Genomic DNA, 27519 nt, shown 5'->3' with positions numbered 1-27519 from the left:
CAGTTTGGATTAACTTGGCTATAGATCCAACACACACACAGAAGTTGGGTGTTCTCACACAATGAAGGAAAAGGAGCCTTCTTTTAGCTTGCTGAATAGCTACTGAATACTATTTTCAATAATCTTTACAGAGTGTCTGTAATTACTAAATCTGACTCTATAAGCAGTGGATAAAGATCTCTGAAGGTTTGAAATGGTAAATATTCTAAATATCAAGTTCTAGCAAGGTGTGTAGATGGCCAGTTCTGCATGTGAATAAGCTATTAAGGTATTTATAAAAAGCCAGAAAATAACCTACCCAAAAATCTCTCAGATCAGAGAAATCAATTTAGTGGCTATTTTTCAGCTTTGAAGGAAAGACTGTCATAGGTCTATCCAATTTCCACATGTTAAGACCTCAAAATTACAGTCAAATATTACTTTGGAGTCAATAATGCTGCAATATAAGGACTTTTCAATAAGAAATGCACAGAAAGAGTTTGTCTGAAAAACAGGAATTCTGATAACATGGTATCAGCAAGGAGCTTGGTAAAGATCCCAAACACATCTATAATACATGGGCTGAAATCATGGTTTAAATTTATTGTTCAATTACAGCTTCAGGCTCTTGGAGTTCACTGCTGCCAAGAAATATATATGACATTAAATTATGGAATATTTTCTTAAATATTTTAATACATTTGAGTACTTGTAACATTTTATTTAAGCATATTATTCAGAGAACAGAAAACATTGCTCTTTCCTAATTAAAGGTGTGAGTCAGCAAGACCAATAAAATGCTTACTCCAGTGTTGGAGAAAACTCTGAACAGGGAGAAAAATCCTATTAAAAAGTCCCCTATTATCCTGGCAGTGCCTGCCTGAGTGACATCTCAATGTATTTTTGCTGAGTTAAGCCTTACAAGGCCCATCCACTTATGGCACAAGATTTCATTTCACCATTAATTTATTTGATTTGTCAAGAGATTAATGGCATGTGAGATGTTAGTTAAAATTTCAGAGCACCTTGTGAGGCTCTATCAGATAGAGGAAGGCTATTATTAGCAGGAGTGTGGATGCTATCTGAAGGGTGGAGGGTCACAAAATGTGAGGTGGGACTGGTCACCTGAGGTGGGAAGGGCAGTGCAGACACCGGGCAGTGCCTTCCCACTGCTCTGGCCAATGATCCCAGCAGCAAAGTATCAAAAAAGAACCAGATAAGAGATGGTATCCGAATTTCCAAAGAGGGTTCTGTCAGGGTTTGAGGTGTTTTACTTCTTGTGACACCTGCAAGACACACTCAGCCTTGTAGCTCTGTAGAGGTTTGAGGGTTGGCAGACTGGAAGTTTGGTCTCTCACTTCTGGGGTTAGACCCACACCTGAAGAGCTCAGCAGCTGCAGGCTTGGCCAGCTCCCTCTGGACAAGGCAGGTCTGCTCCTTGGTGTGCTCATGATCTGACATCCAGAGCACTGGGATCAGTTTTCTTTCACCTTTTCTGTTCTTTGGAAACCACAGCAGACAGAGAATGCATCCAGGCCTCAGCCCTGCATGCTTTCAACAGGCTCTGTAGCCAAATGTGAGAGGTAGGAAGAGCCCTTGGCCCTGTAACTCAGATGCAGCTCTGTGGAGCAGAAAAGGCAGTGCAGAGGATTACAAAAAGATTTTCACCTTTACTCTAGCTCTTCTAATTCCTGAATAGATCAATCATTAAAGAAGCTTTCATGGCTTTTCAAATGGTTTCAAATGATTTGTGAGTATCCAACTTTCTCCACTGCATTCAAGAACCATTAAAGAGGCTGTCTCTGATCTGAGATTTGTTAAGTAGGAATGCAGTATTTAAACTGGGATTCCCCTCTCAGCTGCAAATTTTTAATAAAATTTCTAAATGACAACATTACTGTCATTAGTAATGAAGTAGATACAATTATTGCTAAGTGAACATTCGATACATATTAATAGCATCTCATTCAAACATGCAAGACAATTGCATTAGTTCCAGAATGTATCCTGCAGGGAACAATCTCTCACTGCCATGAGGCCAGATTCCCATGTTGTTCAAACCCATACAGTTAAAAGAATAATTCTGATAATTTCTGATAGGTCTGAGAGAAAAATATTTTCAACAGCCTTGCACAAATCAAGGGTGTGATCCCTTGTGAGCAAGGGGTAAATCCACTAAGGAGTTTGGCCACTGTAATGCTCTTCCACTACACAGCCTCCCTGATGCTCCCTGTCTCACTAAGTTTGTGAACTGGGAACACTTCAAAACAGGAGATGAGGGTCAGAACCCCTTCAGGCAATGACAGCATCTGAAATCAAATTTCTCATTCCTGGAAGGTCCTGCCACCACTAAAAACCTGGTAAAACCAGGTGTCAAGGGCAACATGGCCATCTGGTTCTCAAGCACTGCACAGGTGGGTGCTGAGCCTCTGGAGGAGGCTTTCACCTCTGGGCCATGCCTGGGCAGAGACTGGTGGCATGGAGCTCTGAGCCAGCTCTACTGGCACCCCTGCTCTTTCCTTTGGCCTTGGTTTAGGCATCTCCCTCAGAAGCCAAGAACTAACCCTTACATGCTCTCTCTAGGCTGCAAGCAGGCTGCATTTAACTCCTGCATCCTGTTCCTAGTCCCAATCATCTTATGTTAAAGCATTGCCTAATTTGAATTAACTAAAATGGCCTTTTTTGGATGGAACCATAGTGCATCACTGAGCCCCATAACCTTTCACATCCATCAGTGTCTCATCTGTGTTGTAAGAACTGAACTCAGCTCCTCTGCCTCCTTTCACAGATTATTTAAACCAGAGCTGTGCTCCTCAGTTGCAGTTACCTGTCCCTGTTAGTGCAGTAAGTGCCTGGTTGGTGTTTGAGATCATCAGCCCCTGTGCAGGAGCATGCATCTCCTCTTGGCTTCAGGTAACAGACACTGTGAGGGTCACAAACAGAGATGGTGATGCTCTTCTCCCCTGCCATCCTTCCAGGAGACTTTCTGAAGTGAAGCATTGCTACTGTGCAGATCTCCTGAACCAGCTGTCTGCTGAAGTTTGCTGTGTCTTCAAATATTTAATGAAATCCTTATAGAAGCTGTGGCCGAAATTAAAGCTGAGAGAAGAGTCTGGTAGGATTTGAAAAGCCCAATTCAGTGAGAGCCATGAGAGACTCTTGAAGCAAAGCTCTCTGAAGTGGTACAGTCATTGCTCTGGATGAACATATGTTTGCCTTGTCCCTGTAGGAGTGGAGCACATTCCCCACCAACACACAGTCTCGTTGTTCTAAAGAGGGATTTTCTGAACATCAGCAGCTTGTCCAAATGCTAATCCTAAAACTATTGAAGCAATAGTCTCTAAAGACTATTATTTTTCCAATACATATTAGAGTGTTATTCTGAACACTGTTTTTCTTTTCATCTATCCACAAAACCTGCAAGAGATTTTCCTATTTAGGGCGTGAGTCTGCACCTTTGAATTTAGCAGGAATGTTAGTATTGAAATAATATAAATCTAGATTTTTTTTAACATGGTACATAAAATAGGACTTTTCCAACAGCCAGAACTTATAAACATCATGTATTTTTCCCTTTTTAAGGGGAGTGGTATAACAGTGTTGCCAGAAAAGAAATATTCCCTGTTCTCTTTCCATTTCTCTCTTGTACACATGCATTTATAGTGAATGTCAAGAAAATTACAGCATAAATTACCATAACTGAGAGTTTAGAAATTGCCCAGAACTATAAAAATGTTGGACTGAAAACAGTCAGAAAGAGTTTCTGACTTGCTGAGTACTGACCATGAGCTCTACAGTGGAAGAAGACGGACATGGAGCTTGCAGTAAGAGACTGGCAGTCTCTCTAGGGAACTCTGTGACTGAAAGCATCTCAGATAACACAGATCCCCAAAGCCATTTTCTGCTGAAACATAGATCTCCTCCACCTAGTACCAGATTTGTGCGTTTCTGCACGTTGAGAGCAGCAGTGTTAGTGCTACCAGCCATCACACTTTAGCCCTTCCCCTTCTTGACAATTCCATTGGTATAATGCCATATTTTCTATCTGAAGATTGGTTTTATCTCACAGTTAAAGCCTCCAGTGTAATGTTTGCAGAGGTCTGACAATCCAGGATTTACCTGGAATGTGTGACTGCAGGCAGAAGAGCCAGTGGTAAATGCTGTGGGTAAGTAGGAAGATCCAGGCATCAAGGCCCTCACTGTGAGCATGACAGCATTGCAGCCTTTATGCATTGCTTCTCACCACATCCTGTGTCTCCTCTCTGCACTATGTCTTGCTTCCATTACATCTCTGTTTCCATCTTCAAACATCAACATTGCATGGGCGTAGTGTGGTTTTAAACTGCCCTTGTATGCCCTTCATTTCATGCAGGGAATACCAACATATTTCTCCATAATGTATTTTCTCAAAAGTTTTATCTAAGAGCAACATATTTATGTTGCAGATAACAGATCTGTTTTTCAGAATCAGCATCAGCAGAATGTGTCAGAATAAGGCAGTGAATACCTTGGCATACCTGTATTCCTTTCCCCATACCTGCTGGAAAGGAGTGGATTCAAGACCCTGTGACTCTAATTTACAGGCAGCTTTCAGAGCTTCTGTTTCACATGTAGAGCAATGACTCCCTTAATCCTGAATATTTTCCTGCAGTCTTACAAAGGCTGATAATTATTTGGAAATTAGAGCAGCAGCATCAAATTTTTATGGGAAAATTTTGTTCAGGATTTATTTACTTCTTGAGGAATACATGTGTTAATGTGGTTGCTTTCCCAAAAAGAACTCACAAGGTGGATGCTGCTTAACACCCCAAATGTTAAAAAACTAATAGTCTGTTCTAGAAGTGAATCTGCAGAGAGTAAAGTGACCCACGATGATTCATAATTTTCTGGGAATAAGCAACCCAAGACTGTGTCATCAGAATGGGAAAATGCCATAAGCACAGCAGTTTTGCTAGCAGCCACCTGAGGTTAAACAACTTGCTTGAACATCATCCAGACATCCTGTCATGGATGTGAGGTCACCATGGCAAACGATAGATGATAATGTGTGAGTTCAAGGACATAGCTGAGTTTTATATGCTTTGTTCCTGGGTCAAAAATATTTCTGTCCTTTATTGATCTTGCTATTACCCCAACACGCAAGAGGAAAATAGCCAATACAATGTATTTCCCAGAAGAAATGAGAAAAAAGTGAGGAGCTTTCATGCTCTTTGTTAACTGAGTGGTTCAAGCACCTCTGCAGATTTTCCCTTGAATTTACTGATTTTTTCCTCTGAGCTTTTTGCAGGTAGATATTTTCCTGGGAAAAAACAGGCTCCTAAAGAGAAGCAACCGCATTGTTGCAACAGCTGAAACCTTGGAGCCCTCCACAAACGTTTTCACAGGCTGAAGGAGCAGCCAGGCAATAGGCATTTTCAAATTGTTGCTATCTACCTTAAATCATCCAGAACAGCCCTGTGTATTCCCAGTTCTTGGCCCAAGGTGTAGGTTTCTTGGGCCTCCTGGAGGAGCTCCAAATGCCGACCAGGATGACGGTGCCAAGGCCTTAAGTGCTGCAGCCCTGCTTCTATCACTGTGCAGAGCCAGGGAAGAAAAGCGATCTGGGTCCTGCCAAGCAGACCACAAACGACTGGCTGAGCCCATTGTTGCTTTGTTTCCCCTAAAATAGGGGTTCTCTTCTTATCCTGGCCGTGTTTTTTACTGGTACGCGATGCTGATTTGCTCCCAAATGCGAAAAGAGCCCCCAGTGGGCTGGGAAACTGCAGGGGCTAGAGGTTTGTCTGGTGAAAGGCAAATCTCGTGCTTCCTGTCCAGCCCTGATGGAGCTGGTGGCCATCTCCAGTAGCAGGTAGATCACCCTCCTCCTGGGGGGACACCCCACATCCACAATGTCCCAGGTTAAGCCAGTCCCAGGATTCCAGCAGCAGAAAAGGCTCCCTTGGGATGTACATCCCTCTTGGCTTATGCCTCATCCTGCTTTGCACCCCTCCTTGGAGTGCAGCAACGGTGTGGGCTCTGCTGGGCTGGAGGCAGTCAAAGAGAAGGAAAGCATCAGGGGCAGTAAATCAGTGCATGTTAAAAGTTAATGCCATCAGTCAAAAGCCTCAGAGATGGAACATTATCAATCTTTGAAAGTTATTATGCAGAAGCAAGCTGCTGAGTGCATAAATATTTTATAGATCTTAAACTATTGAACAGTTATTGGAGCTGGGGTTTAATCTCTTTCAGCCTGACTTGACAAAATAACAAAAAAGGGGGTCATAGTCAGAAAACAGGCATGAACTGGTGTGATGAAACCTTGGAGTCTATCCAGAGAGTCCATTCTTCTCCCATACTGGTAATTGTTGTAATTCACTGACTTCAATGAAGTTACTTTTTACTCACACCCAAAATAAGCTGGAAAAAATATAGTGCAAAGCTCTTGATTAATCTTTGGAAGGTTTGCAGTATTTGAACCTCATCATCTTTTTGCAAGGTCATCTTCTGTGTGGTAAATATTCCTAGTGCCCTTCAACTGCAGATGTAGATTTTATTTTGTCATAAAACCAAAGGAACAGACTTGAGGGCCTTTAGATGTGCCCTAAAATTCTTTCCACAAATACATAGGAAAATTTCCAAAGTTTTCCTGAAGGAGTGCTTTATGACTGTCTATGACCCTTTACATCTCCACAATGCCTTATTTGCTGTGTAAATTTTGAGAATCATTGGGAAATGCCCCAGTGTGGCTTTCCAAGTGGTAAGACAGAGCTTCTCCCAGCTGCACATAAAACCTCATGCATTTTCTCACCTGCACAAACAAGGATGAACCAACTAAACTGCAAACTGGACTTTGCAGACCCTTTCCTTTTGTTTGCTCCCTGCAAACCCTTTACTTTTGTCAGTTTCCTGCATAGCATGGAAAGGACTTTGCTGATGGACTCTGGACAATTAAAATTTGCTGCCTGCCTCAGAGGCAGCTGCTGCAGCACTTCCACCTCCCACAGGTGGCCCACACCAGCTGCCTGCAGGAGGATTCCTGCCCAAGGACTCATCACAATGGGATCAGGGCCCTGGTGCTCTCAGGGTACGTGGCAGGTGGAAAGTGGAGCTGCCTCCAATGGAAACACAGCACCCACTGCTTTCCATCAAGCGGGTATGGTTTGCCCTCCCTGGAAAAGTCTCTCCTCCTTTCTGGGAAGGGAAGGACAAACTCTGCCAGGTCCTGCCATTAGGACCTCTGACTCTTCTCTGCCATGACTGAACCCTCCACATGCTCACAGCACAGAAAATGGCCTGCCCTGAAGCACAGCCTGACAAAAGTCTTCTCTTTCATTTTTGGGGGTTTGTTATTTGATTTTGCTTGGGTTTTTTTCCCCAAATCTTTGTGTAAGACACGAAGATCTGCTTTCCTGGAGTCACTTTATAAATTAGTTGACCTGCTTTGACCCTGGGGTAGAAAGGCAAACTTCTCTATTAATCTATTATAAAAGAGCTTCATTCAGGTTAAAGAGAGGCTGGTTTCTAGCTCCTCTTTCTCCTGAACATTGCCACAGCTTTTCTAATGCAAAACACTAGAACAGATTTTTGAGGTAAAGGTTAAAAACATATTTTTTAGGAAAAGTGTCCCTTTCTGTTAATTTTAAGGCTTATCAGCCTTGGTCATACTGATGAGAGGCGCCCATGGAGCACTTGTACCAGCACTGACTGGAGAAATATTGGGCATGATTAGACTGTGTCTGTATGATAGCAGTGTAGCTTAGACCCCATTAAATTAAATTAGACTTCCCATTAAATTAAATTAGTCTTTCTTTACTTGGGCTCTCCTGACACAAAGAAAATGAATTGCTGTAATTTACATGCTGCTTTGCCTTGTACCATCTTTCAGCCGCTCGACTCGTAAGATGCAAACATTTAAATCCATGTAAAATAAAGCAAATTAAGGTGGATTAAAGAAAACACAGAAGTATGCAAGACTTGGTGACTTGTGTGGGAATTTGTCCTACCAGTCTCAGTCTTGGCAAAGAGGGAAGCCTTAGAGGCTACGCCAGGATTCTCCATCCCTGCCCTCTGCTGCAGACCTAATCCCACTGCCACTTCGGGGTTTCTTTGGTTTCTCCCAGGGATGTGGAATGTTTTTAATGGATTCTACCCTCCTTCATCATCCTCCCTTACTCCTACCCCTAAGGCACGCGTGGAACAACACTCCTTTCCTTACCTCCAAGGAAAAACTTGTAACATTTCAATCACTCATTAGCAAATTTTGGTGCTTGCTTCCCTCCTGTGTATCAGTGAAGCTGGTTAAAAAAAGAGTCTACTTCTTTTTGACTTTCTGCCTGCTCAATATAACTCTCCCTTTATGCAACAGCACAGCATATTATTAAGAAATATTTACTGCATTTAAGCAACAGTTTCCAAGAGCAGCTGATATAGAAACATTCTGTTAAACTTTAGGCTGTGTTTTATTTTTAAAGTTACTCCTTCACAATGTAAATTCTGACTCTGGAAATTTCCTTCCAATGTTTAATCAGCCCCTGGGAAACACACTTGCAGCAGCTGCTCTTTTGAAGCTGGCACACCAGACCAAGCTCTGTGTTAGATAAAGAGTGTTTCTCATATCTCCATTCAGAACAGTCAACATTTAAAAGCTCAGCTAGATATCTTCCAGCTTCAGCAGTGCTGGTGAGAGTACAGTCAGCCTGTGCCTTCAGCTTGTGTACTTTCAGACTTTACAGAGCTTTAGGGGTTCAGTACTCTATCATACACCATTTGTAAATTTGCCTTCACTCATGCAAGATAATTGCCTGGATTTTGCATTTTCTTGGATTTTTCCTCACATCCTTTCTTTCTTCACTTTATTCCTGGCTCACAGACACCTGCTTGCTAATGTCCACATATTAGAGGGGAGCATCTTATTTCCTCTATACCACCTTGAATGTATTCAGAAACTGTTCTACATGATGCTGAAGTTCTCAAAAGCCTCAGACTTGGGCTACAAGAAATACTACATTGCTGAAATTTAACTGTCTCTGAGAATCCTGATGAATTAAGCTGAATGAAACTCCATATCAATGGTGTTGGAGGGAACTCAATCTTCTTCAGAACAAGTTCCTGTCTGTGTAAGCCATGCCTGGAAAGCTGCTCCAGTTCTGCTCCAGGGAGCTGAAGGTACTGGTTACATCACAGGATCCTTTCTATTATAAATCCTCTAAATCACTGTATTTTCACAAGAAAATATTAATAAGATACAAAAAGTACAGCAAAATGCTAGCACAAGCTACAAGTACTTTATTTCTTTGTATTGTGCTACACTCTTTCATTGTAAAAGAATAGTTTGATTTGATCCAACACAAGGTTAATTTACCTTTTCTGCACATAATGCAGAATTTTTTTCACATAAAGGTGGCATTCAGTAATATTGATTTCTTACTGTTAAATATACTGCCATGTCAGAGTGTCATTATCAGCTCAGTGTGTCTTTATCAGTATGGGCCAACATTATTGGTCCTAAATGCAGCAATATTAGTAAAAACAGCTTTTGTGTTTTAGAGGTGCAGAGTGTAAAATGCCTCTTCTGGTATTCACCTGGAGTGGAGATGTCCAGCAGAACAAGAACTCAGGAAGTTTTAAGACTCTCCAGACTCACAGCTGAGGGAGTTTCAGGACAGGTGGATGTAACAGATTACAGATGCCATGAGATGTTAACTGCTGTCCTGGGCTGTTGCCTGGGGAGCTGCAAGGTCTGCACTGCCTTGCTCATGCATGGTCCTGTAGATAACCAACAGCCCTGCATGCACAGAGCAGAACCAGAGCCCCTCTGTGCCTCCTCTACAGAGGAAGATAACAGCCATGGCTGGTGAGGGATGTCAGAGGCAGCAGAGGATGCCACAGGGATGATAAAAGGGGGGGTCATGACAGCCAGACACCAAAGCCTTGGAGTGCCTGGCAGGAGCTGTGAGGACACTCCTGGCTGTCCTGTGTGGTGGGGTGTGATCCCCAGCCCTGGACTCAGCCCAGCAGGAGTTATGCCATAGAACATCTGCTCTTGTTGTGACATCGAAGAGAAAGGGAAAAAAGTAAAATAGGTACACAGCCCGAAATATATTATAGCCAGGTTAAAATGGCCAGTGAAAGGTTTTGTGTTTGACCACACATGTTTGTAAAAATTTTAGTAATAATGTGCCAACCTCAGGCCAAGAGGTTGATAGGAGGGGAGAGGATTGTAGAGCATAAAATGAGCAATCATGCACAGGTGGACAATGCAAAGGAAAAGATCTCAGAGACTGCAAGTAATGAGAGAAAAATAGATGACCTCAGAATTAAAGCATGAATTGAAGCACTGACATCTGGGAAATAAAGATCCACATAAATATGAGGTGGCAAATATGGAACAGTTTGCCCCATATCTTAAGAAACAATTTACAAGTCTGATGAGTGAAGTCCTTTCGTGTACTGCTGCACATACTTTGCACTAAGCAACTTAGAAAGTACCTGTCTTCCCTCAGATTTTTTTTTTTCCCTAACAAGACTTCAAAATATAGTCCAGTATATTTTTCACTCAGAGCTTTGGTATCATGATGTCATACACAGTTTAAGGAACTGGAGCAAAGAAAGAAAGAAATTTAGTAGTACTTACTAATCCTGCCCTGTTTAGGACCTTGGCAAAAATACCACGGAATACGTGCTTTTCAAGGCTCCTGGCTTGGGCAAAGCAGCCCATGTATGTAGTTTGTGAAAGCTCTCTAAAAAAGCTTCACTGCCACTGCAGCATGTGTTTTAAATGGTCTCTAGTCCCCAGTAATCTATTTTCTGGTTTCCTTCCAGGCCTCTTCATTGCTATCTCCACTTGCTGCAGAAATCGAGCACTTGTGTACGTGGGAGGTGTGGTGTAGCACGGATTTATCACACCAAACAGAGCACTTCTTATTGGAGGCACACTGCTAATAGCTCTGAAAGGCTACAGGGCCTGTTGGAAGGCACTTAAATCATCTGCTGGTATTTATTTCAGCTCAAAGTTATGCATGCAAAATAGTCATAAAAAAGGTGGCTCGATGAATCTTTCCTGCCCTGAACTTGCACTGCACCTTCCAGCTGACCCGCTCTGGCTCAGACACGTGGCACATGAGCTCTCCCTTCCCTGTCCTCCTCCTTCCTCCTCTTCTCAGGGGGGAAAGAACAGCAACAGAAGGCTCTCTTCTGCAGGCCTGCTGTCAGTGTCCTTTGAGATGTGCAATCCCCTGGCAGGGGCCCAGTGGCCCAGCAGTGCCTGGCTGGTCCCTGCCCCCTCCTTGGCCCAGACTTCCCATGAAGGGACACCCACCCCAGTGCTGGGATCCCCCTGGCAGCCCACAGCCAGGGCCCTGAGCAGCAGCATTGCTCTGCCTTGGGATCCTTAGCTGAGCTCCAGGGCTTTGCTGTTCTCACCTCACACCACTGCCCAAAGCAGTTGTTACATCTCAGCCCAGATGCTTCGTTTCAGAGGCAAATGCTGTGATTCCTGTATACATTTGCTTTCTCAGCTTGTCAAGCACTTAAGTGCCTTTCATCTTGAAGTATCCTAAATGATAATATGCACTTATATAGCTTAAGCTCCTCTAATGAATGAGGTTCTTCATAAACACTTGGAAATTAGGTCTCACAACAGCCCCATGAGCTGGGAACAGCTCTTGGTGGTGGTGCAGAGGGATGAGCTGAGGCTGTGAGGAGTCAGGCAGGGTTCAGGCTGTCAGCTCAACTCAAAGCTCAGTGGCATAGGCACTGGGAGCTGTGCCTGCACTGAGAACAGTTGCCCCTGTGTCCATGAGGAAAAAGCACAGAAACCAGACTTTTCCCCAGAAATTACTTTCCATATAAATGAGAATAGTGGAAACTGAATTGTTTCTGTTTCCTCAGTGCCTGCCCACCACCTTTGTCCAGAGCTTGTGGTGACCCAGCCCAGCCCCTTGCCCCATGCTGATGCTGTTGGTGGTGGGACAGGGACCCTGGCACTGCTGCCAGGTCCTGTGGTGCAAAGACACTGGACTTGGGCATCCCAGACTCCTGGGAAATTCCTGCCCATTTTGGCTAGGGAGTGACAAGAGGTTTCTAGGCAAGAATCATTTGGCTTCAGACATGTTTGTGAAGGAAACAACAGAGAGACATGTTCATATAGTCAAATGAGCATTTCCCATCAGAAAACATTTCAGCCAAAGGGAAAAAGGAAAGTGCTAAACAGGTCTGCCCACAGACTTCTCTTGCTCTGGCTCTTTTTTTTACCTTTCTCAACACTGTTGTCATCTGTCACTGGCAGCTCTGCTGTGGGAACTTCCTCTCTCTCTGGCTGTTTTGTAGCACTTTCAGCACGGAGACAATCAGGAATTGTATGTATCACAATTCTAGCTTTCAGCTAAAGGAAAGCACCTCTTCTGCAAGGTCTTTCATTGTGTCTTCCACAGTGGCTCTTCCAAAGATGCAATGAAATCTGCTTGCTTGACCCAAATAAATTAGCACTGCTCAGACACATGCAGCTGCTACTTTTCCTCTAGTGGGTTCTTACACAGCTTCCAGATGCTGAGCTACCCTTGGTGTGTGATCTTCCTATCTCTGCTGCTGCCACTTGTTTTTAACTAATCCATAGGATTCAGGTATCCTGCTGAAGTATCATACAGCAATATTGTTGCCCTCCTCCTGTGATGCCCATGAAGACATAAACTCACCCATTTCCCACTTTTCTGAGCCCTGAAGTTACCCACTCCAGCAGTACAGCAGTGTGTGTTTTACCTTGCCAATGCAGTAAAACCAAGACAGCAATGAAGTATTATCAGAAAAAAAATCTGTCCCTGCCCTTTTTCCAGCTCTGTTGTGGGTTTGCTGGTGCTGCCAAGGTGTGGTTTTGGTGACCTGTCCTGCCTGCCCTGTGGGGGTGGTCTCCCCTTGCTATTTGATTGTTCCTTGCTGCACCTTTCAATTCAGTTTGTGCTTTTTTTCTCATGCCAGCTCCCCTCTCCATCTGCTTCCTCTGTGCTGAGGGTTTTCCTGCCCTCTCACCCTGCTCCCCATTTCTGTTCAGCTCAGCAAGCCCTGGGCCTGCCTCAGTGCCCAGCAGGAAGGGACACCAGCCCTGTCCCCTCGGCACACACTCAACAGCAAAGTCGCACAAATGTTTTCCTTTGCCTCCTTCCTCTCCCCTCCCTCTCTCTTGAGGCAAGATCTGTCTTTCCTTACACCAGAGAGTGTGAGCAGAGAGAAACCAGACTCAAGGCAAATTGCCATTAACTTCAGTGGGGGCAGGATTTCACCTCAAGTGTTTCATGCTCTGGGCACTGGACAACAACATGAAAGGACTCCACACTTGTAAAACCTGAGACGCCGCAGCCATTCCAGCCAAGCAAACGCAGATGCGGCTCCTGCTGCCCCCTCCAAGCCCCTCTCCACGGCCACACTTGCTCCTCCAGGACCTTTGAAGGTCGTTAATCTCTGCTCTTAGCTGTTTATTGTTGCCATGTTGGCAGCTATTACTGACTGAGTGAGGAGTTACCCCTGCTCAGCCTGGGCTGGGCTCTCACTGCTGCTGCTGCTGTCCAACAATACCTAGAGCCTTGCTGTCTTTCAAGTGTGCCCCCCTTCAGCCCAGCCTTCCCCATCCTGTTTGTGTTATTGCTACTGATGAGGCTTTTCAAGCCTCTTTAGCTGCTTCAGTCATGCAGGCTCCTCTGGCTTCCTGGGACATCATTTCTCCAGCACTCCTGTGTCAAAGCAGTGAATTCCTAAGATCTTGCTATGTCTGCCTTGCTCTCCACTTGCCTTCTGGTGATCTGACAGTGAGTTTCATCTCCACTGCTGCCCTGAGAACCAGCTGGCACCCACGAGCCCCCGTGTGTCTCAGCAGATTGCCTTGTGCCTCGTGGCTGCTCTGCCACTCAGGCACTGTCCTCTTCCTAGCACTGACAGCCTGTCTGCCAGCTTACCCTGGGGCCTGGATTTTGCCACTCATTGGTCTCTTGCTGAGCTGGTGCTCTGTCCCTGGGAGGATTGCTGCAAGAGCATGGTATTTCCAAGCAGACATCTCTTCTTGTCTGTGCAGGTTTTGCTCCTGGCTCTTTGCTGTCATTCCTGCCTTTCACTTGTTTTCTAGGTACCCAGGGGAAGAGGTCTTGTGCTCAGATTCCCATGGTATTGAATTATTTGAATTTTGCTGCAGTGCATTACAACCTACTGTCTGAGAAATGTACTTTGCATTCATGATTTCTGTTCTTGCTTGAATGCCTTCCACACAGCCCATTCTTTAGAAAAAGAGAAGCAACAATTTAACATGATCGTGTAGCTATTGCCTTTAAAATGGAACAAATCGGTTCTGACTCTGTTTTGGGCCTGGTATTTTCCTGACCTGATCACTCAATGGTCACACTGAGTGTACAATACATCAGCTGAGCATCCTGTTCTGGCTGCCAGAGATACTCACAGGCTTGCCTGAGTGTTCATCTCCTGGTGCCAGCCTGCTGGGACTGCTGCTCTGCCTATTGCCATGGCCACAGAGGGTCTCTTACCAAGCAGCAACAGGGAGTTTCCTTGGCACTATTCCTTCTGCAAGTGACCATGAGCTGCTCTACTCTCTACAGCACCTGGAGCTCTTCAGTACTTTGCTAGATGCCTGGACATTTCCAACATGCTTTCATCATGTGTTAAATACTATTTATTTTCCTCAGAAAAATGTAGCTTGGGAGTTGTTTTAAGGACAGTACCTTATTTTCCACTGTAGTACTAAAGAAAAACAAAACAAAACAAAGTCATGGAGTTGCTTAGTGTAATTACATATGTCAGCAGGCCCTCTTGGGATACCAGCACTGATCAAAACCTCTAAGTTGAATAAATGGACCTAAAGGAAATAGAGGAGAGAAACTCTTCTCTTGGTCTTGCTCTACCCTACAGCATGCTGGGACTCTGTTACCAAGATGCCCAGGGCTGCAGAAATTTGCTCTGCTTTGTGACAGTCATCCTTCTGTGGCAGCAGGCTGGAGCTCTGGTTGTCCCACAGAGACTGAGGCCCCCAAAGTCCCCCCATTCCTGTGCCTGGGCTTCTCAGAGGAAGATAGCTGCCTGTCTGTCCAAATGGTCAGATTTCTGCTTTTGTTTGGGGCTTGCTGATCAGCGTCCTTCAGAAACCAGCAGACATCAGGTTCAGAGGACTAGCATTGGGCTAATTTTGCCCTAAGGTTCTCCTCCTGACCGTTGTGCTGAGGTTGCAGAATGCAGACACACGTTCCTACAGACTTCTTCTGCCGCACAGCTCTGTCTGCAATACCCCCAAGGTGCTGGTGCTGCAGCACCTCTCTGGCTGGCCACATGCCCAGGGGCATTTCTGCCAAGCTTTACTTGCCAGGAGCTGTGTCTGCGCTGATAGGCAGCTGAGTGGCTCCTCCATCTCAGTGAGCCCATTGCTGCACCACAGCAGGGGCATCTATTCCTACACTGTAGCTAGAATTATATGATTTAGCCATCCTTTTCAATATTCAGTTCACCTGCCTTCAGTGGCAGATGCTGTGGTTAGCTGGGAGTTTTCTCCCTGCCACAGGCAGCCCCAGACTCTGTGCTGGCACTGGAGGATGAACAATGCCTGTTTCTGCCTGTCCTTTATCACTGTCTTGCAGAAACAGATGATCTGCAGCCTGGCACTCGTGGGTGCACTCTGTGGAGCAGCATCTCCAGCTTCAGCCACATCTTGGGCTCTCAGATCTGTGATCCCAGGAGGATTGTTTAGATACTGCCCAGAGTTGCAACCATCCTCTCTTCTCCCACAGCAGAAGCTATGGCTGATCCTAGTGACAGCAGCTCTGTCTTCAGCTGTCCCAACAGCCACCTTGATCACCTTACTGGTCACAGAATGGGTTTGTGACCCAGCTCTTGGTGGCTTTTCTCCACCTGATCCAGCTGCTCTGCAGTGCTCCATTCACCTGGTTGCACCCGCAACCAGAATAGGATTTTTCCAGGCAGTTCAGAAAAGAACTTTTTCTAGTGTCTCATATCTGTTCTGCCCTTGTGTCCACTTTTACCCTAGGGTAGTTTTGTGGCCCTTGATATTTTTAAGGACTTAACTATGGTTTAGAACTGTTTCTTTCACTGATAATTCCAGCCAGCTGGAAGCACATATCTCAAAAATGACCCTGTCATTAACCAGGGAATATTTGGTTGCCAAATTCATAGGTGATGCCAGATTTCTCATCTGCATGGTATAAATCTCAATTTTCCTCTTGGGCAGTCTCATCTGCCTGGAACAGGCCATTTGTCTGATGTTGTTATCCACTTGTTCTGTAGTTTGGATATTATTCCTTGCTGAACTCTGATTCGGTCCTTGTTATTTCCTGTGTCTGTTGAGAGTAAGAGAAAGAAAGTAAATAAAAAAGCTTTACCCCCATTTTTGTCTTTTCATGGCTATAGCCATGGCTCTGTACAAGCATTCAGATTTTGCCCCCACTTTCCCCCTACTCAGAGTATCTCTCCTGACTCCCTACCTTCTTTATCTACCCTTGGAGTCTATTTGTTAACGCTACAACCTACTAAGAGCACGTCTCAAGTGCTGGGGCCAACTCTGGGAAAATAGTGATACACGCAGTTGTTGCACCTGTGGCAAACACTGAGCCATGTGCACAGAGATTGACCTTTTGCTGCCTTCTCCAAAATATTCTGCCTTGTAGGCTGTTTTCCTCCCCCAGCTTTCAAGGGGGTTCATATATGCAATGTCTAGCTCAAGACCTCCTACCAGCATGACCTCCTACCTTGAAATCACTAATTTTATTAAAACATTCCTCCAAGGTAGTCTGGGTCTGTTTCACAAACAGGGAACCGCAAACTCCAGAATTTCAACTCTTTACTCAGGGGGGAAAATAAAAAAATAAAAACTAATTTAAAAAAATCTTTATTTGGATGAAAGTAAATGATAAGAAGGAGGGGAAGAATTTTTTATTCCTATGTGATAGAAGAAGAGAAAGCTTTGAATGTTCAGACAAAACAGCAGATTCAAAAGTCAGACATTTCTGATTTCTAATATAAAACAAGGATAACAACATTTCCTTGGGCAGAGGATAGGGGATGTCAGAGGGTGGAAGGGACGGTAGGAAGGGAATGCTGGGACATCAAGAAATTCGGATTTTGTAAATATTTCATAGAGTAAAAGCTACTTCCATTAGGTTCTTCTGTTTACTTCATCTAAGCAACACAGGTGCTTGCAGATCCCACTCCAGATGTAATGCGTGTCTTGTATTAGGGCATAACCTGGCTGTTATTTTGAACTAACAGAGTTCTGTCTGTCTTCTGCAATAAGGAGAAACCACAACTTCTTAGAAGCATATTTTGGAGAAGTAAATAAACAAGGGAGAAAGAAATTGTGACCTCTAAGGAGTTCTAAAGTCTCAGTGGACAAGAAGAATGAATACAAAGTTTCTTTAATTTTTATTATGCATTTTTCTATGTAGCAAAGATAAAAAGTTTACAAATTTAAAATAAAAACGATCAATAACAATAAGAAAGAAATGTGCTTGCGACTGAAGGATTTGTGTCAACATCTGGACTTGGGGCTTGAAACTAGGTGACTGAGGTCATTCCACTTTATAAACCCAGCTTATGAACAGTATACACAGCCTATGAACAAGTGCAAAACCTGGAGTCACATAAACAGTGTATTTCATTCCTGAACATTGAAATAACAGAAAGGGCAGAGCCAAAGGGTTCCTCTCAGCATATGCACTTTAAATATATGTGGAGGGCCCATGTGACACAGAAATAGCAACACTGCGAATACAGAAAATGAGACTGAGCAATATTTACATTACCCTTTTTTTTTTTATAGGGGTGAAGGGTTAAATTTGTTTAACAATAGCCTGTTGTGGTCAAGGATATGGGCTCCATCACCTTTCCAAAGCTCTCTGAACAATTAAAACTAATAAAATGTTTTAACATAAACAAATTCTTATCGTATTCTGAAGCAAATTCTCCCAGTAAACATAATTACTTGTTAGAGCAAGTAAGAACACCCTTGATTTATGGTCAAAACTGAAATAAAAAATTAAATGGATTGTTCCTTCAAATCTTTGGCACCTTTCTCTCCCATGCACCTTCTTGTCCTGGCCAGGAGGTCAGAGCCACCCAGCAGAGCACTGGGATTAATTGTGACAGCTGTGTTCCACCTATGACTCAATTAGCAAACCTGCTCTGATCTCAACATGAAAATGGACAGCAGTTTCTGCAGCCATGTGTTGGCCTCATGCTTTTTGGTTGAAATCAGCAATCACAGGAAGCTAAAGGGCAGCTCTACAAGCACCAAGTTCTTCACTGTCTCAAAACCCAAAGCCCAGGGCTCTCAAATCCAGGGGTGTTTCTGAGACAGCAGGGTCTGAACACAGCAGTGTCACACTCTGCAACACCCAAAGGGACAAGCAGCCTGCAGAGCTCTCAGGAGAGGGACAGCAAGAGGACCAGAAATGGGAGTGCCACTGCCCCAGGAGCCCTCTCAGCTCCTGTGCTGCACGGGGCTGCTCATCTCATTTCAGAGAGCACACGGCAGAACCGCGGAGAATAAAGGATGTATGATGCAGATCAGGGGTCTGGAAAAGCATTTGTGTAGGGAGCCTGCTGTGGCTAGGATTTTCAATTTCAGAAGTAAAATGATTCCTCTTTTATATGGCTGTAATGCAACTCTGTGAAATTATGAATGGTTTGTGGCGGGGGAAAAAAGGGAAAATTAAATGTTATTTGTCACAACAGAATTAGAGACTGCCAAAGGGCTTATCCAACAGTAAGTTTAAAACAATCAAACATCAGCCCTTTTTCTTACAGTCCTTAATTACTCTCTGAAATCTGTTGTCACAGGATATGGCTGAAATAATAGCTGAGTGAAAAAAAAATAGATTTGTCATTTGAAATTGAACACTACCATAACTGACACATATATCTGTGCATGATGAGACCAATGCTTCAAACTGAACTGCTTATTGCAAAATTCCTTAAAACACTGTTATAAAATAGGAGGGTACTAGAAATCTGATTATCTAGTTGCCCCTTTCTCCGTGGAGCTCTAACATGGCATAAAACACACTTGGGACAGGAGTGGGGGCTGAAAGGGCTGGGTCTGATCCAATTTCTTAGTTCCTGTGTTCTTAGGAGAGTTATGGGCAGGTGGCCAGGCAGTGTGAGCATCTTCATGGTGGAAATGTGAATATACAAACTACAGTCTTTGGTAGCTTGGAGCTGCGAGGAAGGAGTGCAGAGGAAGTTCTCACAAGCAGACCTGATTCCTGGGGACTGGGACATTATCCTTCAGGGGGGATTTGCATTCAAACTCAGCTTAATTCACTAGTCTGAAGATGAAGGAACAGTGATGATGATATCCTTTTAGGAGATACTTATGATCTTCACCTAGCTGGTGACACAAACTTTTTCAAAGACCATGTCAATGATTTGCATGAATCACACCACAAAATGTTTAGGTTTGCTCCACCAAAAATTCCCACGAGGCAATATTGATCTGAGATTGCCCTTAAAATAAAAACCTGACCATTTAGATTTAAAATGTCTTTGTCAACCTTGGGAATAATAATTAGAAGCTCTTTTCCTTTCTCTGACTTGTGTTTGTTTAGTCACATAAAATAACTTTGAAACAGTGCTGTCTTTCTGTCAGGTTGGACCACAGCTCAGATGGCAGCAGTTCTGTGACAAATAAACCTCTCAGGAATCATGGACCAGAAAGCAAATGAGAGATCATAAATAGGCAATGGATGAAAGTTTGCTACCAAATTGTGATAACTTTCAATCCTGGTAGTGGCACCCAATGGACAGCCAGTGTGATTTCATGCTAGTCTGGGCCTGCAGATTTCACAGAGAGGGCCAACCTCTGCAAGGTAAGTTAATCTAATTTACATACACCACTGCTAGCTAGGGCCAAAGACAAAGCAAAAGAATGGAAAGACTCAGAGAACTTTTAAGTAAAGCAAAAACCTTCTACATGTTGGGGATTAGAAGCAATCAAAATCTGTTCTTAGCTAATGGCTGTGCTAATTTCTTGTCTACACAAATTGGACCAGCACAGCTCAGAGGGCTTTGCTGTGGATGTCTGGACAAAACCAATAACTTATGATGTCACAAAAGCCACAAGGCTTTATCCTGATAACATTAGTTCTTTGGGCCAGGGCTGATGTCCTGACTGTGGGACAGGAAGGAAACAGCTGGACCCCTGCTGCAGTTCCTTGGTGGATGGGCAGAAAAACCCACTCTTGAGCATGCTCATTTCAGCTCAGTTGTACATGGCCCCTAAGTCCAGCCGGGGAAAGCCCTCGGGCAGAAAAATAAACACTGAGCAGCTCATTTCCTTCAAAATGTCAATCTGTTTTGTGATGTCATACATTCATAGAAAAATTTCTGTGAGTTTTTTTCATACAGTTTATCACTTGAGTCCTATATTTTCATTCTTGAATCTTGTCAGTCATTTCAAAAGTTTCAGCACTAAGAAAAACATCTTATCTCCATAACATCACAACAAAGGAGTTACCTCTTCCAATTTCAGACTCAGTCCAACAATTTATCAGAGCAAATATTTCATAAGATTTCTGAATGATTTATTTTTCCTGTCATGAAAATATTTTCTTCTTTACAGGTTCAACATTTCTGCTAATGTTGCATTTCAGACAGTATCTGCATGGTGGAAGCTTCCACTACCTTTTTCCTTCATGCATGGAATTAGTGACAATAGGAACTTTAGCTGTTTGTGCTTTTTCAAAAAAGGTACTTGTAAAAAAAAAAAAAAAAGCCCTGTTTTTCCAGTGTAACCATGAACATACTTGCTTGATGTGTGTTTCTACTGTGCTCATAAAATGCATATGCCTTCCCTGGCCAGAAAAAATCCCTGATGGAAGAAACTCTTCAGAGGGAAGGAGGTACATTACTGTAACTCTGTTGAGTTCTGTAAATATGCAATGTACAATTTTGGCTCAATTTTAAAAATTTGAATCGTATTTTAATTTTGCCTATTTTTCTCCCATAATCCTTGTTATGACAACTTGCATATTTTAATATTAAGATTTATTTCCTTCCCATTTCTTAATATTCTCTGGAGACAATAAAACAGCTTGACTACCATTAAACATGTATTTTACATTGGAGCCCAAATATTTGATTGAATTGGTTGTTTCAGTGACTTAATCACCTGATTGCTGAGGTTTTACTTCTGTGATAGAAATTGTCAGTGAGTTTGGAAGATCAGTTTCATTGCTGGAGACTGGAAATAACCTCCTTCCAAATGACATAAATAGTTGAACAATTCAGGCAAAATATGCCCCGAATGTACATCCAATGCAAACTTTGGCTTGAGCAAGTAGGAACATCATGTCTGTTTTTCTTTAAATTCATTTTTACAGAATACTAAGTGTCTATTGAGTTGTATTTTAAGATTATGACATTATTAAAATTATACTTTTTTGTGTGCATGCTCAAAGCCACATTTATGATTTTTTTCCCTCAAGCATAGTCTTATATTGCTTAGATTAAAGATAATGTTGCAAACTGCTCATTTTTAAACAGATGAAATCAATATCACAATCTTCCAACATCTGCAGTGCAGAAACAGAGAGAACCTGGAGGGTTGAGGCTTTCCAAAAGGAAATATCATGAGATGAAAGTGAATTAATATTTGGAAACTACATCTCATATATTTGTCTTAAAGATGGATTCTAGATAAAATCTCATCAGCCTTTCTATTTCTGTTTAAATAAAGCATGTTCTTTAATGGTTAATAACAGCATCACTCCAAATCTATGTATTAGTATATGCTGTATGTTTCAAATGGTTTTTATAATTGCTGGTTGGTGAGCATATATCAAACCTGGCAAACTAGACTAGTGCTCACTCAGCTCCTCAGTTTGGATGGAAAGAGAGCCAAAACACGTTCTTGAAACTGAAGGAGAAAACCTGAGGTGTGGCACAGAGCAAGAGCAGAGAGTAGATGTGCTCCATCAAAAGGTCCTTTGCCTGCTCTTGCAGTAGTATTCGCTTTTTAACGCACTAATGTCTTTGGAAGTGGTAATTTCATGGCAAATCCAAGGATGTAAACACCCAAGTTATGTTCCAGTACTAACAGCAGAAAAAACCCTTGTCATAGTGCCAGGAATTCTCTTGGAAACTTTGGGTGAGGACTGTGGGGAGGTAACTGCTGCTGAGGAGGAGGAGAGGAGGTTTGTGGCTGTGTGGCAAAGGCGCTGCTTCCCCACTGCCTGTAGTAAACCCCATAGATTTAGGAAAAGCACCATGGAGGATCTGAATAATAGGAATGCTGAGGCACCAAAGAAGTTCCTGTCTCCATGGACATCCGCCCCATAGCCTATCTCTGTTACCCTGTAAGACAATGTCATTTTAACCCTTAACTATTGGTCATTTATGGATACCCCTAAACCTTTACTATTGGTCAAGTTTGGATCCTATCCAACCCTATAAAAGAAGCATACTCTACCCCATTAGTTAGAAGAAGAAGAGCAGGGACCCTTCACGGACCTCCCCAAACAAAGCCATCTCCGTGGAACAGCCTGCGCCTCCTCCTTCTCCTCTCTCTCCATCTGCTGCAGCCTCAAGCCAAGGGCAAACTTACCTAGCAAGCAGGGCTGAAATCCTGAGAGCTTGCCTTCACTATAAGAGCTGAGAATCTCTGAGCTTGCTGCGGGTTTGACCCCGGGCGTTGGCATGAGCGAGCGAGCTTCAGGCGCCCGGTCCCACTCGGGGACTGAGCTCCTGAGCCCTATTGCTCTGCCTTAGGGTAAGGCCAGAACAGAGGCTTTATTAACTGCCCACCAACCTGGCCTTGGGGGCTGTAACTACAGACATTCCCTGCAAAGCCACAGGGAGGGCATGGCAAACTCAGCATCTGAACACGAGATCCTGACCTCAGCAGCTCCAGTGTTTCTGGGGCTGTTCCCTGTGTGATTTGTGGGAGATCAGAGGCTGGCCCAGGGGAAGGCAGCCTGGCTCCCTGTGCTGCCCTGCACTGCAGAGGGCGTGTGGGGTGAGGTGCCTGGGCTCCTGCCCTGGGCCAGAAGTGAAGGGGAGAGAAGAGTCAGGTCCTGAGAATGAAGGCACATATAGAAGCAGAACAGACATTGCTACCCACCATCACAGCAGGTCTGGGGCTTGGCTGTGGACCATGAAGAGCTGTCTGGGAGTTCAGCTGAGCTCTGTTGGCAGTGGGAGCAGTGGCAGTGCTACCTAGAGAAGTGCAATGCACAGCACTTCTGAAACTCCACCTTTGGAATTAAACTCACTGCAGTATTAACATTTCCCAAAGCATTTCAGGCTTTCACAAAGTTTGACATAAGATTTTAGGGTGACCTTAAAAGGGTGAGGCTGGAGTGATGTGATACTTAGGTGGATACTTCTCAAGATCTGCTGTGCAGCCTACTCTGTTGCTAAAAATCTAAACAATTGTAACTTAGATACAGCCAAACAGATATTGGATTGTTCTCGATTTTTGTAAAATAAATTCACTGCCAGACTGAGACATTGTATGCCAAGTTTTAGACTGGAGTGCATTTTATGGCTGAGTTATAAACCCCTGGAAGAAGGTTTGCAACGTAAATGCTGACACAGCCAGAGCTGTAACAGAGTGAACAGTATTGCAATGATATCTCATTTACCTCTAGCAAGGAGCATATACCAAAAACTAAATAATGTATTCCTGCTGCTACAGATCATTTAATCAGTGAAACTTTTCTCTGATTTTATTTGGAAGGTTAAAACTACAAAGGTTGTGCATCATTTAAGCAAGAGTAACAACAGTCTGTATATTCCTCTGCACCACAAGATTTACATATGTTCATGTCATAAAACACATATTTATTTTGAATTTGTTAAAAATTACTGTACATAAAAGGAAAATCTAGAAAGAACAGAAAAGCAGAACAAAAAAGTAAGCAAAACTGCAGCAACTTATTGCAAATGACTGCAGGCACAAAAGGCACATACAGGTGACTGCTGCACGTGATTGAGGAACCCAAATAGTACCTGGTGCTGCCTTTTTTCCAGATAGGAATAATTTACTGCAGAAACCCCAGAAATGCTCTACTGTAGCACAACATCTGCTTAACTGAGCAGGAAAGACTTGCATTGAGCTAGCAAGCTAAAAATGGGAGGACAGTCATTCTTAGGTTATCTGACGAGACCAGTCTGGAAATTTTGGCCACTGGCTGCCAGTCTCTGCCATGTCCCACAAATGCAGCACATCTGTTGGGGATGTACACGGTGCAAAATTTGCTTGATCAAGTTTTCTCTAGGTTGGTCCTGTGTCAGAACCAGTGCCTGTGCCTTGGCATTCTGTACTGTGACCTCTCTGATGTCCATTGCTGGGTGTGGTTTGGCAAGCTGCACTGCAGAATAAACCTTCTAATTCTGAGAAGTGGTTTTTCAGGCACCTCTGTCATTTCTGGATGAAATGCATTCAGCCTTCTGGAGCAGACAAATAAGTCTAACCATGCAATGTAGAATGTTTTCTCCTGTATTTTGTAAAACTGAAATGACTGAAATAATGTTTCAAGAGAAGATTTTGCTCTCCTTGCTCCAGTGTGCTTTGGCAGTCCCCACACAGTGAATAGTTTCTCCAGCTTCAGAGGAATGCCTCTTGGATGAAGATAGGGCTCACAGTGAATTTAGCTGGCCTGCTGCTGCTGCAGGAATTCAGGAACATTCTCTTACACATTATACAGGAAAAAATACACAAATATCCAACGAAAAGTATATATTGTTGACATAGTATCCAAGAAAAACTATTGTATACATGAAAGAATGTGTCTGTTTGGCACTAGTTGAAATAAGAACAGTCAAGAATTTTTGGTCTGGGCTCTTTTTAAGTCTTTACATGATGAGACTGAGCACCAGTTTCTGAGCATTTTTGCAACACTTCCCTGTATTGGTCCTCTTCCCTGTCCTCTGGCCAACAGCTCTGCACAGTTTGCTGAGTGTCCCCTTGAGCTCTGAGATTAGTGATACATCCTACATTTTTCTGCTTAGGCACAGGGATCAAATTGAAAAGACTCAGACTGATTTTCTTTTCTGTAATTTGTTTATTTCTCCACCTACAAAGCAAAGACAGTCTTTGCTCTGTAATTTAATGTCCACCTCTTTTTCCACCAGGTTGGTTTGGTATTTCCTTTGCAAACCTCAATTGTTGGCATTAAAAACTTGGCCATTTCAACTCTACTGAACTAAAACTTGGCAAGCAGATTGTCAGCTAACATTTAATTTATTCTTCTGAAATATCTTGCTTTTTATGAGTAATCTATGACCAGTCTTTATCTGTGCAATCCTCACAGCATTTCTAGGTCTCCTGAATCACTGAAAACAACTGGCTTAAAAATGCGGCTGACTCCCCTCACAAACACATAAACCAGAGACTGCAGAGCCCAAATTCTGTACCAAAGCTGAGTTATCATTCTTTCTGTCTGTCTGTCTGCCTGCAGGCAGCCTTTCCTAACGCTTCTCCAGATCAGGCCAAAGTCTCTCAGCAGGAAAGGTGGACAGTCCTTACTGAAGTCAGAAGGCTAAAATCTCAGAGTAAATCAACAGAATAAAAAACAGAGTAAATCTCTCCTGGTGCAAGATCTGGGCTGTGTCACCTCAGTGCTCTGGCAAGGTGTTTCCTGTTAGAAAAGGAGCCACAGCACAAAGGAGTTTCTACTTCCAGTAATATACAGGAGACTGTACCAACTAATTATGTTTAAAAATGGCGGGGTCAGGGGTAGAGACGCCCAGATGAAGCAGCAGAGAAGCAAAGCTCAGCCTAACCCAGAGCAGTAGCATGCAGCCAGAGGAAGGAATAAGGCAATGAGGACATGTTGTAGGGCCAGGTGAGTTAGGGAGTGGGAAAAGCCCTTTTACCAGTGCCTGTAAAGGTAAAAGTGTGAAGTGTACCCAAGTGCACTTCCATGCTGATAGTCAGGTGTGAAGAAAACCCTGTGAGCACAGGGAGGAGCAGGTTTCACAGAATCACTGAATATTCTGAGTTAGAATGTACCCACAAGGATCATTAAGTCCAACTCCTACATGAATGGCCCATTCAGGGATCAAATCCATGACCTTGGCATTATCAGCACCCTGCTCTTACCAATTGAGGTAATCTTAGTGATGAGAGACAATTCTGACCTTTCTTGACCAGCAGCTGAGATCCCTCAATGTGTGGTGTCTCCAAGTGTGGGGTGACAGTCACTCAGCCCTCTTCCTGAATGGGTAAATCCCAGAGGTATCCCAGCAGCATGGGGAGCTCAGTTTATGTGGGCAAACCCTCTTGTAGCCAGCCCTGCTGCCATGGTCAAGTGCAGCACATTTGTTCAGAGCCAGCTGGTAATTAAAATTTGATCCCAGGGGGAAAATATATATATATAAAGCCAGGAAAAATAAAAAAGTCCTTATTTGTCAAAAAATCATGGGTAGAATATGGTGAGCTGCTCAAAGGGGTATAGCTTAGCACAATAATATTTAGATTTCTTCCTCAGAAAGCCATGAAAAGGCAAGTGCAGGTCCCATGTGCCCCATCTCTGACCCCATCACCTCACCAAGGCTATGGAGTCAGTGGGAACTGGATTCACTTTGGAAGAGCAGGGAGAACAGGGGAAAGGCTTCCTGACCATGATCTTGACACAAGATTCCTGGGAAACGTAGCACACACTACCTGATTCCTGGCAAATCACACAAACAGGTAATAGCAGTTTTTAAAGGAAGGCCTCTTCTATAATTGTCCCTTTTGAAGGGGAAGGAGGCAGTCAGAGCACTGTGGTTTAACTGCTGGGTAGCAGCTGCATTTTTGGCCTGCTAGCAATGAAAGGCTCCTTGGGTTCATGGTGCACCTTGAGCACTCCCTGATTGACATGGGAAAAACTGCTCAAAGCCTAGAATGCCAGGATGGATGGCATTATTTTTCTGAACTCAGTTGCAGGGTATTCTCTTGGGATAGGTGGCATACCATCTGACTCATCTGCTAGTAGGGTGTGCTGCTAAGTGACCACAAGTTAAATAAACTTGAATTCCTCAGTCATGACTGAGGGATAATGAGGAAAGTTCCCTTCAGCTCTGCAAGTAGCTTCTGCAGGTGTTGGACATCTGGAACTCCCTCAGCTCCCAAAATCTGTTAACCATGGAGAAGAGAACAGACTGAGTGGATTATTGTGGGTTTGGATGAAACAAGAAATTAGATACATTTCTGATGAACAAACACTGCTTATAAGTGCTTGCTACAATCTCTTTTCCCATGCTAAATGGCTTCTCTCTAGAAGTTACCACAAAATCTTTGAATTTCTGCTTATATGAAACTTTGAACTTCTGCTTAAATGAAAATCATATAAGCAGAACAAGTTACCTGGTCAGGACAGTCCATATAAAACACTCAAATAAATTCTCGGGTATGTGAGACACTTACTTCTTCATATGACATGAAAACAGAATACATGTATAAAGCCACATCATTCTGTAAAGATAACTTGTGCTGAAATTCAACAAAGCATGTTATTTTTAGTAGTTGCGGATCCTAAGTGGACATTTTACAGAGAAACCTACAAAAGCTAGTTGTGC

The sequence above is a fragment of the Molothrus ater genome, chromosome 1 (assembly GCF_012460135.2).
Source record: "Molothrus ater isolate BHLD 08-10-18 breed brown headed cowbird chromosome 1, BPBGC_Mater_1.1, whole genome shotgun sequence".
Classification (NCBI taxonomy): domain Eukaryota; kingdom Metazoa; phylum Chordata; class Aves; order Passeriformes; family Icteridae; genus Molothrus; species Molothrus ater.
The sequence above is the reverse complement of the archived record's forward strand: the minus strand, read 5'-3'. Positions refer to the sequence as shown.